The 20,097-nt window shown below is 40.6% G+C and overlaps 1 protein-coding gene across 2 annotated transcripts in view; it reads right to left on the reverse strand.

Moving 5' to 3' along the window:
- Positions 1-18,816, reverse strand: part of LOC120568103 (cAMP-specific 3',5'-cyclic phosphodiesterase 4B-like) — a 59,084-nt gene extending 40,268 nt beyond the window's left edge. Inside the window, exons 1-2 of one of the 2 annotated variants that reach the window (XM_039815341.1) lie at positions 18,719-18,816; positions 14,384-14,453 (exon numbers count right to left, since the gene is read on the reverse strand). The gene's annotated coding sequence lies outside the window, so the exon portion shown is untranslated. Of the gene's footprint in view, positions 1-10,073; positions 10,186-14,383; positions 14,454-18,718 lie in introns of those variants that run through there. The other variant, XM_039815342.1, reaches the window with a different exon arrangement.
- Positions 18,817-20,097: the final 1,281 nt, after the last annotated feature.

Consider the following 20,097-nt stretch of genomic DNA (forward strand, 5'->3'; position numbering starts at 1 on the left):
TGTAAACTCTGTCTTGTGTCTACAAAACTTTTTTTTCCATTTAAAAAAATAAGCCAAACTTGGTAAATGTTAAATAAAAAAGCAGCTGTACAAAAATGTTGCCTAAAGAAATAAATTAGTAGGTTAATAAATCTTACAAATATGACTAGACATTTTATGTCAGCTTTCAGTACTTAATACTCTGTGATTCACGCACAGTTTGGTTGGTACAAAAATAATTGAGGTTCAGCTTTGTGGCTACATGTAATGTTAAAGCTATTGTGCGTAGTTTCTGTCTCCTCCATGAGGAATTCTAAGTAATGACAACAAAACTGTCGGCACATCCACATGAAACAAGCCTTCCGTGATCGCACCGCCCCTACCCCTCCTCCACGCAGTTGCTTGTAGCCAGATTTAAAAAAACGTAATGGACTCGTCAGAAGAGATAATTATCTTCACTCGAGTTTCTGCACGGGAAAGACGCCGAACGACAATCTTCTGAACATAGCCATACTGAGAAATACAGAGAGAGTTGTGTGGAGCTGATAGTCTTAATTAGCTTTGTAGCAACTCATTTGGCAATGGCTTAAATCTAACGGACGTTTGCTAATATCAAAAAGTTACGCACTAAAGCTTTAAATATCAAGTTAAGTCAAGTCAGTTAAGTCAGCTTTATTGTCAGATGTTGGTGCTGGAGGTGTTGCTGCCGACCCGAACTGCCTGTGGTTTCCCTGTCAGGAAGTCCAACAGCCAGTTGCACAGGGAGGTGTTGAGCCCCAGCTGGTCCAGTTTATGGATGAGCTGCTGGGGGATGATTGTGTTGAATGCTGAGCTGAAGTTGATGAACAGCATTCTGACGTAGGAGCCTTTAGTCTCCAGGTGGTAGGTAGACCGATATGCAAACTGGAAAGGGTCCAGGGCGGTGGGGAGGACAGACTTGATGTGCTGCATGACTAGCCGCTCAAAGCACTTCATGAGGATTGGAGTGAGTGTGACCGGGCGGTAGTCATTGTAGCAGGAGGAAGACGACTTCTTCGAGGACCGGGATGATGGTGGTGGCTTTGAGGCACGTGGGGACAACAGCCTGTCTCAGCGAGGTGTTGAAGATATCGGTGAAGACATCTGTGAGCTCCTTTGCAGGACACGACCAGGAATGTTGTCAGGACCCTGGGCTTTCCGTGGGTTCGTCCTTCTGAGGGATCGCCTCACGCTATCTGGGGATAGCGTCAACAACTGGTCGCTGGGAGGCGGTGGGGTCTTCTGTGCCGGGGTGCTGTTGTCTGCCTCAAAGCGAGCGAAGAAGTCGTTCAGCTGGTTCAGCAGAGAGGTGGAGCTGTCGCAGGCTGCGGAGTGGGCTTATAGTTTGTGATCCCTCGCCACAGGTTCCTGGTGTCTCTGCTGTCGTTGAAACGGTCGGCGATCCTCCTGGAGTACTGTTTCTTGGCTTTTCTGATGCCTCGTGACAGGTTGGCCCTGGCTGTCCTCAGACCCACTACGTTGCCAGCTTTGAAGGCAGCGTTCCGAGCCCTCAGGAGCCTGTGGACTTCCCCTGTCAGCCATGGCTTCTGGTTGGCCCGAATGGAGATGGTTCTGGTGACCCTGACATTGTCCATGCACTTCCTCATGTAGGAAGTGACGGTGTCCGTGTACTCCTGGAGGTCCGTGATGTTGTTGTAGGTGGCTGCCTGTCTGAACATGCTCCAGTCGGTGGTGGAGAAGCAGTCCTGCAGTGCCTCTGTAGACCCATCAGGCCACACGCGTATCTGCTTTGTAGCTGGTTTGATGACTTTAACCAGCGGCCTGTATGCTGGCATTAGCATAACAGTGGTGTGGTCTGAAAATATATGCAATTTGTAGTAAATGTGCTAAAAAAAAACGTACCAAAACAATGTAACTTTAAGCCTGGTATGTATTAATGCATAAAATACATTCTGTGATAATGGTTCTGTGAAAAAAGGTTGTTATGTGATAGAGTGCATGGTGTGCGTGCCTGAAGGTCTGTTAGTCCAGTCCCGTCTTTCAGCCTGTTTGGAATGCAGTGACTGTACACTCATCAATAATAGAAAGACACCAGCTGGTAGAACACCACCAAAAGGCAGACATGAGTGACTAATCTTTGTGACAGAAATGAATCGATATTTTCCATGTCACTATTGATCACCCTCCTCCCCCGTGTTCCACCTCACATCACCACTTATTTAACAGTCACTCTGCTCTTGTGTTAAAGTCAGTGTCGGACTGATGGTGAGGGAGGCTGTTGTTGGTGCTTTCCAGAAGCTGCCAAGTCAAGTTGCATGAAAAGAGAATTTCTCAGCTGCATAAACAACCCGATCTTGTTTGTAGCTTTACAAACAACCTCTTTATGGTGGATTCCTGTTGCCCTTGGTTTTTTTATTTGAAAAAAAGTGATATGAGAGGTAAAATGACAGCAGATACCAAAGGGATTAGTGTTTTGAGCATCTGTGAGATTCAGCTGCTGGTTCAAATCTCAGCATGAGAGAAAAGTTCTCAATAATGTATGAGTAAGTCCATTGTAGGTTTCACATTCAGATTCTTCATACTTCATGGTACAGAGGTTTTTAGTAGATGGTAAGGCCGTGGTGGTTATTGTGACCATAAACAGAAAAAAACAACTATCTATAGAAAAAGTTAACGTAGAATCAGTAATCTATTTAAAGACTTAATTATGTATCATTCATTCAACCTTTATTTATATCTCAGATAGATCATTGATGGTAGGCCCACATTTACAATGATGCTGAGTTTACAGTAATATAAACAGAAACAAAGAAATCAGTTAGACAATTGTGCACAGGGATAAAACAAGGATAGAAACAGATGAAAACAATAAAATCAGCTAAACCAATTACACACTGCCACACAGTGGCCCGTGATCATGGCCCTGAACTGTCCAAAGGTGAGAGTAGTGATCCTCAAGGCAAGGTGTATAGGTCATTCAATGAGTTGGGAGCACTGAGTGAAAAGGCTGACTTTCAAAATGCAGAATATGTTAGTGGGATCATAAGTGTAAGTCAGTCATGACAGCATGTTAGATAAGATCCTAAGTTCCAGTCCAGCATCATTGTGATATAAAGGAGTTAGCGTACTAATGGGGGCTTTAAAGATAAACAATACCAGTGTTTATTACACCTCTCTGCCAGGGAAGTCCAACCAACGTTTTTATGTAATACACATATGAATTGTAATGCTAGTATTGTTTTTCAAGAACTTGAACTAACCAGTGTCTTGACCACAAATGTTTCAGATGTGTTTTTCACTTGCATGTTTCACGGAACAAATACGCTTTCGTTTTAATATTTACAGCTGTCTGCACATGCTCTGTCAGGCTAGCATTGCAGTCCCGTCTTACGGGCGTAAACGTGACCTGAAGCGTTTATTTACACTTCAAGTCAAGTCATTTTACAATACACTCGTTAATGCGAGGTTGATGCCCAATAAAAAGGCCTGAATAAATATATTTATTTACATTTTGCAACCTAGGCGGAGCAGAGGTGCTGTGTCTTTTTAACAGCTGTATACTACTAACCCTGTATGGATGTGATATGATTGCTATCATTGTTGTATGGCCTGGCTCAGGTTAAATCCTTTGTAACACATGATCAAATACATACAGAGAATGAATGCCATATAACTTTCATGTATTATCTACTTTAACAGTCAGTCATAAAGAAAGAACATAAATAAATTAATTCCAACAATTGTGCAGCCACAATTAATTCAAATAAAAGACATTTAAAATTAAAAGTTTTGATATGAGTATCAGTCCAAGTAGTTCCCAAAGTAATGTATGTGCCCTACTCAGAGGTGTATAGTCCAGGTGCCAGAAAGTAGAAATCCTGTCCAGCAGCTGTCCCAACCATCACTAAACCAGCTCCTCTACCAGGTAGATGAGCTCGTTAGTGAAAACACCTGTTCTAGATGTAGAGGCAGATCCAAAAACATGGCAGGATTTTTACTTTCTGGCACCTGGACTATACACCTCTGGCCCTACTACTGCCATACTCTAAACTATTCATATTTCTAACATGTACTGTAATTGCAGGAAATTATCTTAACAACCCCCATAATAATAATTTTTATTCAAGAGAGTCTGAGGCTGCACTTTTGGTGCTTTTACCGTAGCTAAATGCTAATATCAGCAAGCTAACATGCTCACAATTACAATGTTAACATGTGTGGTATGTTTAGCAGGTATGTTTACCATCTTCACCATTGTAGTTTAGCATGTTGCTAATTAGCATTACTCAATAGTTTATTATTAATAGCATTGCCATCCATAAAACCACCTCGCTAGTGAGGCAAAACATTTTTAGATTAAATGGAATAAAACCACTTATCTGGTCAAATATGTGCTTCAACTACGATCATTAACATACAGTATTATTATCAGTACAGACTCCAGAAAAACATTTGTCCTGTGTCCTTCCATAAAGGTCAAGCTGTTAAAAATAACACTAGAAGAATGGACCCCAGGTCTGAGAGCTACTTTACTAAACAAGCAGAGAAGACAGACAGTAAAAGGTTATGTCAAATTATGTCATGTCAATCCAAAAATGATAGGTGTGATTCTACACTGGTTTTAAAGCTTTAAAGCTATTAGCGCAAATCATCAGGGGAAAGGTACAGAAAAGTCAGTGTGTCTTAGGCCATCTGAGACACTAAAGAGCACTTTCACAATGTACACCATACCACTGTGTAGCTACAGTGCCTTGCGAAAGTATTCGGCCCCCTTGAACTTTTTGACCTTTTGCCACATTTCAGGCCTCAAACATAAAGATATAAAACTGTAATTTTTTGTGAAGAATCAACAACAAGTGGGACACAATCATGAAGTGGAACGAAATTTATCGGATATTTCAAACCTTTTAAACAAATAAAAAACTGAAATATTGGGCGTGCAAAATTATTCAGCCCCCTTAAGTTAATACTTTGTAGCTTGTGCCACCTTTTGCTGCGATTACAGCTGTAAGTCGCTTGGGGTATGCCTCTATCAGTTTTGCACATCGAGAGACTGACATTTTTGCCCATTCCTCCTTGCAAAACAGCTCGAGCTCAGTGGGGTTGGATGGAGAGCGTTTGTGAACAGCAGTTTTCAGTTCTTTCCACAGATTCTCGATTGGATTCAGGTCTGGACTTTGACTTGGCCATTCTAACACCTGGATATGTTTATTTGTGAACCATTCCATTGTAGATTTTGCTTTATGTTTTGGATCATTGTCTTGTTGGAAGACAAATCTCCGTCCCAGTCTCAGGTCTTTTGCAGACTCCATCAGGTTTTCTTCCAGAATGGTCCTGTATTTGGCTCCATCCATCTTCCCATCAATTTTAACCATCTTCCCTGTCCCTGCTGAAGAAAAGCAGGCCCAAACCATGATGCTGCCACCACCATGTTTGACAGTGGGGATGGTGTGTTCAGGGTGATGAGCTGTGTTGCTTTTACGCCAAACATAACGTTTTGCATTGTTGCCAAAAAGTTCGATTTTGGTTTCATCTGACCATAGCACCTTCTTCCACATGTTTGGTGTGTCTCCCAGGTGGCTTTTGGCAAACTTTAAACAACACTTTTTATGGATATCTTTAAGAAATGGCTTTCTTCTTGCCACTCTTCCATAAAGGCCAGATTTGTGCAGTATACGACTGATTGTTGTCCTATGGACAGAGTCTCCCACCTCAGCTGTAGATCTCTGCAGTTCATCCAGAGTGATCATGGGCCTCTTGGCTGCATCTCTGATCAGTCTTCTCATTGTATGAGCTGAAAGTTTAGAGGGACGGCCGGGTTTTCGTAGATTTGTAGTGGTCTGATACTCCTTCCATTTCAATATTATCGCTTGCACAGTGCTCCTTGGGATGTTTAAAGCTTGGGAAATCTTTTTGTATCCAAATCCGGCTTTAAACTTCTCCACAACAGTATCTCGGACCTGCCTGGTGTGTTCCTTGTTCTTCATGATGCTCTCTGCGCTTTACACGGACCTCTGAGACTATCACAGAGCAGGTGCATTTATACGGAGACTTGATTACACACAGCTGGATTCTATTTATCATCATTAGTCATTTAGGTCAACATTGGATCATTCAGAGATCCTCACTGAACTTCTGAGAGAGTTTGCTGCACTGAAAGTAAAAGGGGCTGAATAATTTTGCCGCCCACTTTTTCAGTTTTTTATTTGTTAAAAAAGTTTGAAATAGCCAATGAATTTCGTTCCACTTCATAATTGGGACCCACTTGTTGTTGATTCTTCACAAAAAATTACAGTTTTATATCTTTATGTTTGAGGCCTGAAATGTGGCAAAAGGTCGAAACGTTCAAGGGGGCCGAATACTTTCGCAAGGCACTGTATATTTCGTAATGAGCAATTAGGGGAGTGGTCAGCCTTTAATGAATTAAACGATTAATGGATTATGATTTTCTTTCAATTGACAAATCAATTAATAACCGAATCATTTCAGTGCCACTATTTTGTGAATCTCTACATTTGTAGCACACTGCCTGGCTATACATAGTACTGATACTTATAGGCTTACTAATTCTACTACAACTGTCAATGGTTTGCTTCATTTTAGATAATCTTCTCTGTTAACATAGTACATTTCAAACACAACGTCTGGAATATATATTTTTTAGGGAAGACTGACAGCAGATGGTTGATCACTTTGAAAAGACACATCAGTGATCACTTTTGAAACACATTATCTACAAGAAACCTGCAGCTGCATACACGATCTTCCCAGTAGTGCCATCAGCACTTCAGTGAAAAGGTCAGGGCTCTGTGAATATATCCACTGTCATAATGAGCCTGAGACTCTGAAGAGCATTAAACCCTAAAACCGACGAGACCACTTAAATCAAAAAAGATCATTGACAAAATACACTGGACTAGAAAATGCACTGCTTCACCTAGAGAAGCTAACTTCAAGTAAACTCTTATCCCTGTAACCCAAGCAATATGTCCTCCCTAAGGTGGCTGCTTGTACCTCTACAAATAATTGATTGTTGATGTGAAGCGGGCAACAGAATGCAAAGCCATGAGGCAGCACTCGAGATGCAGATTGTAAGGATTTGACTTGGATTTTAAAGAGAACACAAGGGAACATTGTGCTGGGAGTACACCATCAACTCAACAACAAGGACAAAGCAAAGGCCATGGATGTACTTTTCTTTAAAGCTATTATTTCTTCCATTAAACATGACTGCTTAAAGTATGAGTTAAGTATGTTGTCTCTGGGCACACTGGAAAGAAAAGGCTCTGCAGCTTTACCTTGCCGCAACTGTGTTCTGCAAGGTCAAATTACTGTTTTTGTCAATGGAGTCTGGTGGCTTTGACAAGAGCATAGAAGGGTGTAAACTTTTGGCGTTTTTCCATTAAGTTACATTATCTGCTCGACTCACCTCGACTCTACTCGCCTTTGTTTGTTTTCCATTAAAAAAAAAAGTCCCTGGTACCTGCTAACAGGTATTTTCTTTTAGCATCACCTCCATCGAGGTTCCAAGCGAGCTGAAGCGATACCAAAAGGCCAGGGCTCCAGACTAACTTTTTTCACAAGGAGCACAGTGGCCCCCTACTGAAAATTTTAGGGGCGCAACCAGAAAATTTAGGGGCACACACCGTAAATCAACATGCTAACCAAATATTCACATTTCTACTAATTTCCACTGTATTACCAATAAATACTTTGATAATAGATGCAGAAATTACAAGTGCTGTTTCAAATTCAGTGTCACGTTTGATAATGCAACATAGAAGGCACCATTGCTGTCATGACAGTAAACAAAATATTTAAAAAATATACCAACCCTAGTCTACAATTACAATGAATTCACCTTAAAATTAAACATGCATTGTTTAGGCTACTACCCTTAGGGTTGGGTACCTTTCACATCTGAACCAATATTGGTACAGATACCTGAAATTATGTTTCAGTACCCAACGGTACATTTTTTCGGTACTTTCCCTCTGTAATTACAAAACAATTATTTCAGTTGTAAAAATAATTCCAAACTTATTTATCATATGTACTTAGAACATTATGTTATTTTATTAGAATATGTTACACTCTAAAGAAATTAAACAAAAATAAAAATAAAACCCCTCCCTCTCTCCTCCCAAACCCGTCCCTACAACCTATTAAATTGAATAATTATTTATTTATTACTCACTGTAACTTTTTTAGCCTTATTTTCATCATGACCGTTTTTAATTGCGCTTTAATGTTTCATGTAAAGCACTTTGAATTGCCTTGTTGCTGAAAGGAGCTGTAGAAATAAAGTTGCCTTGCCTTACACCCTCAGCCTGTCAGTCAGTCACCAGGGCACAGCTGCACACTGTAGTGCCTGCTGCTTGTCTCAGAGGAAGTGTAACGTCAACAGCACCGTGACTGTTTTTAATATAATATAGCAGAAAACGCTGTCTGCGTGAAGTTTTTAAAAACTGTAACCATACTTGAAACCACTTTATCGGCATCACTCACTGTGACTTCAACAAAACAGCCGACGTAGTTTGCGCCGATCGCAACTCTGCGTGTGTGCGAGTGTGTGTGTGTTTGTGTCGGAGCACCGCTCTCTGTCTATTTTCAGAGAGGACAGATAAGCTTGCGCTTACGCGCTCAGGTACCTACGTTTCGACATTTAACGTGTAAAAAAAGGGGGCAAATGTACTGGTCGCACATGTGCGACTGGATGTAAAATTCAGTCGCACACTCTCAAATTTTGGTCGCAAAATGCGACCATTTGGTCGCAGTCTGGAGCCCTGAAAGGTGACGTGAAAACCTGCAGACTAGTGATTGGTCAGAGAGAATCATCATTAATCACTATGTCATCATTGCTAACGACAGACAGTGTTTGTTTTTTTTTGCTGTCTCCAGCTTCTTTTGAAACAAAATTTGTCTTCTGGCTGTGGCAACAGCCACATGCCAAGAGTAAAAAAAAAAAACACACCTTCGACGTTCTGTGTGTGTGTCGCGTTAGGTCACGGCAGTTTCCTGCTGCGTCGCTATGACAACCAGCCGCGCTCACCTGAAGCATGAGGCGGTACTAAATCTGCAATGAAAGATTGCACCGCGGCCGAGTCGAGCTGAGCCGAGTAGAGTAGAGCTGGTACTAGCAGTGGGTAAGTAATTAATCAGGGCTGTGTGACGGCAACTTAAAGTGGTGAAAATATTCTAAATATAGTGTACACTTAAACCGGTATTAATTTTTGTAGGTGGCAAAAATACGTTTTGCTTCTGCCCCCGTCCACAGCAGTAGGCTACATTAGCTTCGAGACTCCTGCCTGCTTCTCAAAAACTGGGGCGTGCCAACTTACTGTAGGTAATACACTGACTATGTATAATTACCTCACGCAACCCAGTTAAATAAATCTGAACTATCCCTTCAAAATAGCTAAGTGGTTAGTGTGTTAAGTAGTTTTGTGTGTAGGGTGGTTTCCTACTAGTGCTATGATTTACTAGTGCTAAGACGTGTACATTAAGTGACTACTACGAATGGGCTGCAAGTGAGAATTTGAGTGTAAATGGGCTTGTGGATGTGACAGACAAGTGACCTGTTCAGATCCCTTTTGCCCTGTGTATGCTGGAAGACATCAGCCCCTCATTGGCCCTGAACAAGAATATGTTTTTATAGAGAATGGATGGACAAGTGGATAGTTTGCACTTCTGTCACATATTTTACATCAGGGGTCAGCAGGGCTGCATGTCACCAGTGAGAAATCTTGCCCATCTGACCAGTCAATCTATGTCACACAGCGTCTGTGCACAATAGACAGATGTGGAGGCGACTTGGTCACTGTCATACATTTAAAATTACTGGGACACCCACACAAAGGTAGCTTTTGTTGCGCCAAAACAAAGGAGGCTCAAGAAATCATGTGTGGAACTCTGTTAATATTACATTCTCTTACTCTGTAGTCCAACAATGAGAGGTTTCAAAGCCATCTGTGTGCCACAACCATGATGAATTAACTTTATAGTAGTCACTCATTAAAATCAGATAAGTCAGAGTTACAGTTGACTGAGGGAACATTAAGGACAAAAATTAAAGAACGTACTATGCACTTATGAAGCAAATTTACTTTACTTACCCAACTTTTGATCAATTCAGTGGAAAACAAACCTGTATTCCATTAAGTCTCCAAATACTCACTTGTCAAATTGCGAGTGCTAAATGGAGAAGTAAGCAGCACTGGTCACAAGACACGAAAGCTTCTGACACAACTGTGGCAGGTCCTCTTTGTCTTTTGGGCCTGCCCACATTCATTCAATCAAAACAACACCACACCCGTTTTATTCACACCTTGAAAACTGCGATTTCAACACTGATGTCCACTGATAGCACTACTGATGGGATGACATCACTCATCTATACCAATTTAAAAATTGTCACTGTTCAGTGTCCACAAATCTATTTTGAAACATTGTCTCTTCTCCAAAGTCAAATCATCTTAAAAAAAAAGCCTTGGGTTTAGTTTGCTGATGTTGCCTTTAGAAAGCATTTCAAAATCGTATTGTTTGTCATTACTAATCTTTCATAAATTAAGCTGAAGGTTAAAAAAATTACTGTTGACAACCTCTCGAAGCAAATAGAAGAAAAAGTAGAATAAGGTAGGCCTGCTCTCTTTTGGCCCCCAGGTCACAGATTGAGTTGCCTGACACACAAAGTCTTCAAACTCACAATCTTCTTGTGATTACACAGTCACAAGGTACTTACAGTATAACAGCACACACAGGTGGCATGAAAAACAGTGCATGTTGTATTGCTGTCATTAGTCCCATTTACCATGATACTGTGGCGTGTGCCACCTTTTGTTTCATTTGTTTTGTAATATGCTCTATGAAAAAGTTATGGTAGATGTAGTAGCTGCAGACAACAGAAGGCAAATGGTAGATGAATGGCCAGAAGGCTACATGCTAATTTATTATTGCTCATAATGCAAATCACACCTGCAACCACACTGCACTCCTCCTGGACTATTTTGTGACTACAGCTGGAAATATATTACAATTTAATTCCAGCTATGCAGATTACCAACTGAATTTGATATAAGGACATATACTGTATGTGGTGACCCAGGGATGAACAGACTTTACATTGACACTGCATGTTTCATATTTCTGGAATATCTACATGTACAATTAATGATATACAAACAAACATTACATCAAAGCTGAGCTGCTGGGCTGTTACTATACTATACGAGCAAGGGACATTCACAGACTCCTACCTACAACAAAAACACTCCTGTATTCACTGGGTGTTTTTTGTCAGTTTGTATTTACTTTCAGACACTTTGTGCTTAAAGTGTGTAAGTCCTATCTGGGATGACAACCCTCTTAGACACATCATCTTAATTTGATTCATACAGCACAGAATATGAAACCAATCAATATTTAGGCTGCAACAAGTTCTTCTCTAATCTTATCCCTCCTTCCCACACTGTTTGTGTGGGCATGTACTACACACAAAGCAGTTGATGCACTCTATGCAGACGTCAGACTTGCAATAATAACCATAGAATAATATATACATTCTAGCTTATTGGAATTATTACAGTACATCTACGGCACAGAGAGGGATGAATAAAGTTATAGATTACAAACATGGGAAATATGAGTTCACCAAAGCTCCTTTCCATTCAAGTAGAGCTAAAACTTTTAGTCGACTGATTGATTAGTTGATCAACAGGAAATTAATCTGCTACTATTTTAACTTCTCAGTTAAAATAAAGTGTTACCGTAAAGCAAAACCGTCAATGTTCATTTAACTCTCAGAATGTAAACATCATTTCTTCTACCGTGCAATCTGAGTTGACAAACATCATTCAACAGTTTAACATGTTTTTAAACACTCACCCCAAAGCCACATTAGCTCTATGACTGAAAAAAAAATGCAAAACACATGTCGACTTGGATTTCTTGTCAAAAACTAATTAAAAAATCGAAACACCATGGAAACTCTGCTGTTTGTATTTGCATTCAGTGCAGAAAAGCAGATTCCAGCAGAGAGACGGGTGAAGGCTGAGAGGAGTTTGTTGAGGAGGGAGAGAAACAACACACCAATTTGTGCCAGCTGAAAGATGACGTCAGTGTTGAGGCCACATGATGGCAACCCACTGCCCTACTGTACAGACAGAAAGAGAGGCCAGACTGTGAACCTATTGCCACTGGGCCACATGTCACAAGACCATTTTAGGTTGGTTCTGCTGTCACACCATGTGTTTGTTAGAAAAAGAAAGAAATGAGAAATAATTGGTGGGTCAGGACACATGGCAACTTTGACTCTGGATGAGTCACTCTTTGATTGGAGCTGCTGAGAAAGCCTAATAATTATGGGAGTGCCATTCTGTCAAATTCAAACACCCACACACACATATACTAATTGCCCCATACTATTCAAGTCACCCAATTTAACGCCCATTGAGGTATTGTATGAGTACGGTCTGTGTCAGCACTTACACAAGACAAAACTTTCTATTGCCGGCGTGATTTATAACAAATGACTTGAAGACTAAGGAGGTAACTGAAGGCGTGGCAGAGTCTTCAGCTTTTGGGGCACAGAGGGGGCCTTTTGGTGAGTGTCACCAGTTGGCATCCTCAATGTCTACATGGCTCAACATGAATCCTTCAGATGACAGCTGAGACAGAAATGAATCAGTGTGCAGCTTTGGACTGTGCCCCTGAGGTTATTGTGAGCAAACTGATGTGATTCACCGCCTCCTTCACACACAGGGTGGCTACCGTACGGTACATGCTCACTGTAATAAATTTCATGTTCGTTTAACTTGGAAATGCAAGTTCCCCTGCTGCCTTGAAAATCGAAGTTCACTCAACTTGAAGACTGCCTTTGTTTCAGCTCAGAAATTAAAGTTAATGAGGTTGATGTAACTACAGTGTTCTAGTTTTGTTAAAGTTGTTCTTTTAGTTGATTTAACTTTGTATTACTTGGTTTAACTTCATACTTTAAGTTCAAACAAATCATTTATTTTCTTTAATAATGCAAGAAACCTTCCTTGCCTAGTATAACAGACATACCTTATTTTAACTCACACTTTCAAGTTAAAACAACATAACCACATTTATAGCAGATACTGTGGGTGTAATAGCGGCCTCTCTGCTGATCTTGTGTCACTTGACATAAAATGGCCGCTAGTGAAGTGACACGCCGCAGATTAATGACTGAAGAAAGCCTATTACTGCTCAACGTCTAACACTGTAATACTCCACCTCTTCTTACCAAACGTAACAGTCACTTAACTCATGGTTACAAATGTAAACCAGCACAACAATGACAATTACCAGGCAACAAAACACTACATTCTAAACACACGTTTAATAAACAGAATTCATAAAGTTACATTTGTATTTCAAACAAACTGCAAACTTTTCAACAAATTTTAACAAAACTCTATTTACCGCCTTGCATCATGGGAATTGGCCAGCCAATGAACCAGTTGCAGTCCTGACTGCAATTGGTTGATAACTTAATTTACATACTTAAGTTCAATCAACACATACATTTTTTAAATAGTCAACCCAATGAATAAATGCAAGTTTAACTTTCAAAAACTCATAAAGTTGAGTTCAAAATCGACAACTTGTATAAGCTCGTTCAGTTAAAAATAAGAAATAAGTCAACATAACTAAATGGGTCTGTAATATTTTACAGTGCTGCTGTGGAGCGACTGGTTGGGCCTTTTAAAGGTGCAGTAGGTAAGACTTATAAAACTACCTTTCTGTCATATTTGCTGAAACTGACCCTATGTTCGAGTAGAACTACATGAAGCAGGTAATAAAAAAAAAATAATAATCTGGCTCCTCTGGCACCACCTCCAGCCTGTAGTGCGATTTGCAAAAATCCACAACTCCCTGTTCAGATGCACCAATCAGGGCAAGGGGGGGGTGGGGGTGTCTAACTGCGTATTAATCACTGCTCAAGCACACGTATTCATTCTCCCTTTTGGGGGGAGGGGCTTAGGAGACCGTTTTGGGCTTTACCTGAAAGGGGGGAGGGACTGAGAAGTTGTCGATGTTCAAATTTTTTGGCTAAGTCCTGCATCTTCACAATCCTACCTACAGCACCTTTAACCCTGATAGACCCCACACACATCATACACCTACCACTTCCTGTTAACCACTTGTATCTATATCAATATCTATATTAGGGCTGCAAGGGCATGCTCACAATCACGTTTATCGTATAAGCAATCTGAAAGTGGTCAAGTGCTAGAAAGGATTAGGCCTATCTTTAATACTGACCAATGTACTGTACTTTAGACTTACTGTGATGTTTTCAGCAAATAGCTCTGATACATAGAAAACTAATCTCTTCTTGCTTTGTCAGCAACAAGGCTCTGACCACAATATTCCCACCCAAGCACTATGAAAGTGTACTCACAGCTGAAGCTCTTCTCCGGGAGCAAGTGGTGAGAAGATGGTCGGGAAATTCACGTCAGCAGATTGTCAGCCTGAAAGACAAAGAATGTATGGATGACAAATTTCAACAGATCACATATCACAGCAAAAACACTGCCGATATTAAGGCCAGCAGAAACTGTGTGATTGATCAGCAACAAGCACCCCTGAAAATAGCACAACCTAAGGTGCAACATGTTTGCCTCTGACAAGAGGGCCATAAATCGATACTAGAGTAGCCTACTTCCTTCTTTATTGGTGCACAGGTATGAATGAAATTCAGAGAAGAATGAAACTAAAAGCGTCTGTCTCCACAGTTAATCATCTGTTGAGTGTTTGATGGTTACTTATTTTCCTTTAGATTGAACCGCTGTCAGAAAATAAAGTTTTATTTCTCTCATTCACAGCTCCTTGTGGGGAAGCCAACAACAAAGCCTAACTTTATTTGTAATTTTTTAAACAAAGATAAATGTTCTCCCCTCGTCCTAAAATTGTCATAAATCGACAGGAGAGTACTTGCTTGTTTTATGAATAAAGCTGTAGGCGAGTTGAAGCAGCCGGGCTGTGTGTGTGTTTGACCAATAAGTGACAGTCATCCCTGCAAACCCCACCCCGAAGGTTCCTGTACTTTCAGAAAGTACTTCCCTCTCCTAGGTTCCTAGCCTGGTCCTACCAGACTCTCGTACATTTCATTTGTACAGAGAGTCTGGCCACTCTCCATTAGGGCTGGGCGATATGGAGAAAATCAGATATCACAATATTCTTGTCCTAATATCTCGATGTCAATATTGTGCCGATATTATAAGGTTGACAATTGGTGCTTATAAAAAATATCTTCACAATGAGATTTAAGATAAATAATCTTCAGTAATGTGGATATAATGACTAAGTGGGTAAAGGTAAAAATAATAGAAGAGCTAGAACAGTCTGGTAACACAGAAAATGACATCACTTTACTTTAATGCAGCCCTTAAAACCAGGAAAAGACAACACTTAAGCCATTTACGATATTAAGATCTCCAAAATCTAAGACGATATCTAGTCTCATATCACGATATTGATATAATATCGATATATTGCCCAGCCCTACTCTCCATTGACAAGTGTTAACTTCCTTGAAGGCAGGTACTCTGTTGAAGTTTAAAACTATTGGATCTGCCCAGAGCCACTCTGGATCTGCCAAAACCAATCGCTAACGTTTGGTCGTGACGTATGTCATGCGCATGTGCAACAAGAGGGTAGACCGACAACAACTATCGGCTTATATTTAGCATTAGCATAGCTAGCGTTAGCCTTAGCCAACTCCTTCACCACTAACTGACTAACTGCGAGCTGGAAAATCTAACTTTTCCCGAATCTCGTGGGGAGGAGGGCCACAACATCATGGCCACCAACACAACTCAGCAAATATTGATCTTGCTCTGGCTTTAACTTCTGGATATTCGGCAGCGTTGCCACAACGGACCGAATGGCTTCGCTCGCATCTTTCTAGCGCATGTCCTCAACGTCATCGTTCTCAGCCACTCCCTCTGTTCGCTGATTGGACCGCCAGTACTGAAGGAAAATTAAAATTGAGCGGAAGTACGTAGGAGTGCGGAGCCAGGCTACTAGGTTCCTAGTTCCAGAGAAAATTTCCTGCGGTCAAAAAGCGGCCTAAATACATGACCGTTAATCCAATCACAGTTCACACACACACACACACACACACACACTGCTTTCTGTATTCACAACCAGCTGTTTGTTTGTTTTTAATCACAGTTCCCACTATGACAAACACTCACCCAGTCTGCAAACCTAAATGCCTAGCGCAGACACGGCATGTATTCATCAGCTGGAAACGGAACATCAGTGTTCAGCAACAGAAAAGGCAGTACGGTAACCACAACTCCAGTAAAGCCACCAAGCAGCCAGTCAAGTGAGTCATCAGTCTGGTAGCCAGAGCCCTTTTGACACAAAGCTGGATGTATGTGCCCTGTTGTTTCAGCACTGACTGAGAATAAAAGGACAGTGGCCAGTTGAGTTTAAACCACCACATGCCCAGGGCACTATACAGAAATGCTATGAACTGAGCTTACAGTAAATGAAAGTGTACCTCTGAAATTCTTTCCTAAAATGTAATTAAAGAAAAGTGAAATGCCACTACTGTCACTGTGGCATAATAGAAGAGCTTGTGTGATGCCAACCTTTTCACAGCACAAAAATGATTTATAAAAGAGAAATCATACTCTAGGGTTGAATTACTGTTATGTTTTTTTTTTTATTCTTATGTTTTGGAATTGAAATAAAACATTTAAATAAATGCTGTTAGCGTAATAAAACTCCATTCTTAAGACTGTAAAGACCTTCAGGCCCAGTACAGTTGGAATATTACACACACAAGCTCATACATACATGAAACATATTAAGAAGATAAACTAAAAGAAATAAGGTTTGAATGTTGAACACGTATGCCAATGATGAATGAAAAAAATTGTTTGTTCAATAACACAGTTTTACAGAATACGTTAAGAATTTATAATATGTTCTGCTCCCAGCTGTTTCAACAATACCTTGCAATACATTATTAATAGTAAATTTACAGATGAAACCTTAATGATCAGCTACACATCCCAATCCCAGCTATTTCATCCTGAATAACACTTACACATATGCACATGTTTTGTGTACATTTTATCTATGTAAAAGCAAGCAATGACTACTTTTGTGTCACTGGAACAGTGTTGCAGCAATGGAACACTGTGTGCCACCTCAGGTAATGTACGGTGGTATATGCTAAATGACCGATTACCTCTGCCAAGGAAGATATGTTTTCAGTTTGGTTTGTCTGTTTGTTTGTTGGTTGGCTGGTTGGTTTGTCTGTCTACGAGTCCAGTTTTCATGACACTTGGTGTAGAGGGTGTAGCATGGGCCAAGGAAGAAAAACATTACATTTTGAAGCTGTTTCGAATCACAGGGCGGATGCACAATTTTTTTTAACTTTACATTGCGGGATTGGGTTTTTGTACTGCATTCATGTGGTGTCGTTCCCAACTGGAAAAATTCCCACTGCATTGTGTGAGATAGGGCATGCCTTGGCAGAGGTCAGCGCTCTCCAAGTGCCCTTTTAGTTGTGTATGTGTAGCTAACAAACGGTGGTAGCTTTAATCTAAGTTTGAAAGGTTCAGCACAAACAATCACTAACACGGAGATGATGAATACAAAACTGTTACAATTATCCCCAGTCTCGCCTGTTACACAGACTATAAAAAGGTCACTATTGAGTCCCTACATTGATATAAGTAAGACACATTAAATCCAAACAGAAATATGATGTGGATTTTTCTCTCTAGGGTGAAATCTAGGGCCTAACTAGTGCCATTTATTTTCTGGATGTCTTGGTTGACCTCATTTAACTCAGACTTCCTTGCTAAATTTGCAGTGTTTGACTGTGTAATGGCATTCTCATTATTTTTTTTTATTTATTTGTTTATTCATACATTTGTTGTTTACACTAAAAATGTAGATGTGCCAGAGTTAGCAAAAAAGCTAATTTTCATCTGTAGTCCCTTCAGTAAATGTTTTTTTTCATTTACACTAATATTCACTATTCTTCCACCATCCACACCTTTATTGTCCCAAACTCAAATAGATTCCAAACTAATTTGCTTCTCTATAACATCTTTTCCTCTGTAGTAAGAGAAAACACGAAGTGGGAATCACTTTACCTTGTTTGATTATCATCATCATCATCATCATCATCATCATCATCATACTTCATGGAAAGTGTCCCGAAACGTGTGTAGGCTGTATCCATTGCAGCCTATTATTCGTTCAGAAATGTGCCTCAAACTAGACACACACTGACAAAACTGAACACGTCGGTTTACAAAAGGAAGAGAGATGCCCACAATGGGCTACCAAGTCCTGAGAGAGATGAGGAGCACAGCCTACATACAGAAAAGAAGCCTACGTGATATGACTGAATCAAACCTTTCAGTGCACATTTTTGACTCATGTTTCTTCGAAAATAGCTTCTGTACAGCTCAAATGACGGAAACCTGCCACCTGCGCATCGTGAAACATATATATATATATATATATATATATATTTTTTTTTTTTTTTTTTTTGCAAAAATCTGAATCAAAGAATTCCTTTATAATTTAGTTTAATTAACTTAAGATGGATAATGTGCAAATAGGGTTAGGTTAACCCAATGCACGATGAGGTCGATTAAACCTGTAGAAAGATGAATAAATATGCATATTTTTTTCGCTAGGAATTGAGGAACATTTAAACTGTCTTTCTCACAGGACGGTTAAATGCAGTCTGTAGTCTTACCGGTGGTGTATCCGCTGTCCCACGCGCCGATGCGGTTGTGGTACCCCCGTGGTCTCCTGTTTCGCTGCCGCGCTTCTGAAGCACGCGCCCCTTTTTATCAGGTTCCATTTGTGCCATTCGCGCTCGTTCCCCTTCCCGACCCCGAGAGCGCATCGATTGGCTGTGACACAGACGACGCAAATCCTTCTGTTTACCAATGGATGTCAGTGCGCCCCGCCCTCCCTTTCTTCCCACTACTGCCTGCCCTGCGTCCATTTGATTCCCGGCCAGATGAGAGCACCGTATGGATGTGTCTGCTTCACATAGCCCGTCCCCAGGCTATGTGTCTTTTATTGACTCCTTGATGTGTTTTTGTTGATTGCCCCTTTAGCAGTTAGCCCGCTGCTGTAATGAAATGTATCCACGTCGTCTGTCTGCTTTTGAGTACTTGAGGCAAAGTTAAATTTAAGTTGGTGTAGGCAGCTCATGTAGCTCTTCAGGAAGAAAACTGATACAGTAGGCTACTCCAGAAGGAAGTTCTAAAAAAAAAATGTTTTTATTAAAACTAAGATAGCAAAATGATCAGAAGTTTTAATTTAGTATTATTGTAAATGCCATGCCAATGCTTCTGTGTTTTACATTCCCATAGTTGTACCGTGCTACTCTGTGGAACGTTCAAGGCAGTCTTTGAGAATGATCTTGATGCTTTTACTGTTGCCAGGCAACAGCTGTCCTGGAACAGAGATGAATGGGTGTCCCTGGGCTCTTTCTTCATCTCCATACCATCATCTTTTTTCTTCTCAATGTCTCTCACTTGCATAGAGTGACGGACCTCAACTTATTGGCCCAGGAGTGTAACCTTGGCTTAGAAACCCTCTGTGAGCAAAAGTATCACCCCTTTCTTCCTTTAATCTTTGACATGTCAACTCATTTCTTAAACATTACATGTCATTTAGCTGACACTTTTATCCAAAGCAACTTACAATTGCTATATATGTCAGAGGTCACATGCCTCTGGAGCAACTAAGGGTTAAGTGTCTTGCTCCGGGACACATTGGTTGATGTATCACAGTGGGAATCGATCCCAGGTCTCCCACACCAAAGGCATGTGTCATATCCACTGCGCCACAACCAAGCATTTTCATGCAGTGTATAATACATTATGTATTATACATATGCACCTTTGTAGATCTTCTTCACAAGCGCTTCTCACACAGCAGCATTGATACAGCCGCTAACCTCTCTGTGGGATCCATGTTATTTCCTGTTAGTCCATACATGCTGCGTCTTCCCCTTGTGAAAGGCAATCGCTGGAGGCGGGAAGCACAGATGTTTTTCATAGAAATAATATATTAATTTGCAGAGTGGAGTGTTTTTGGAGGAAATGCGCTCGGCTTAAC

The sequence above is a fragment of the Perca fluviatilis genome, chromosome 11 (assembly GCF_010015445.1).
Source record: "Perca fluviatilis chromosome 11, GENO_Pfluv_1.0, whole genome shotgun sequence".
In the NCBI taxonomy this organism is placed as follows: domain Eukaryota; kingdom Metazoa; phylum Chordata; class Actinopteri; order Perciformes; family Percidae; genus Perca; species Perca fluviatilis.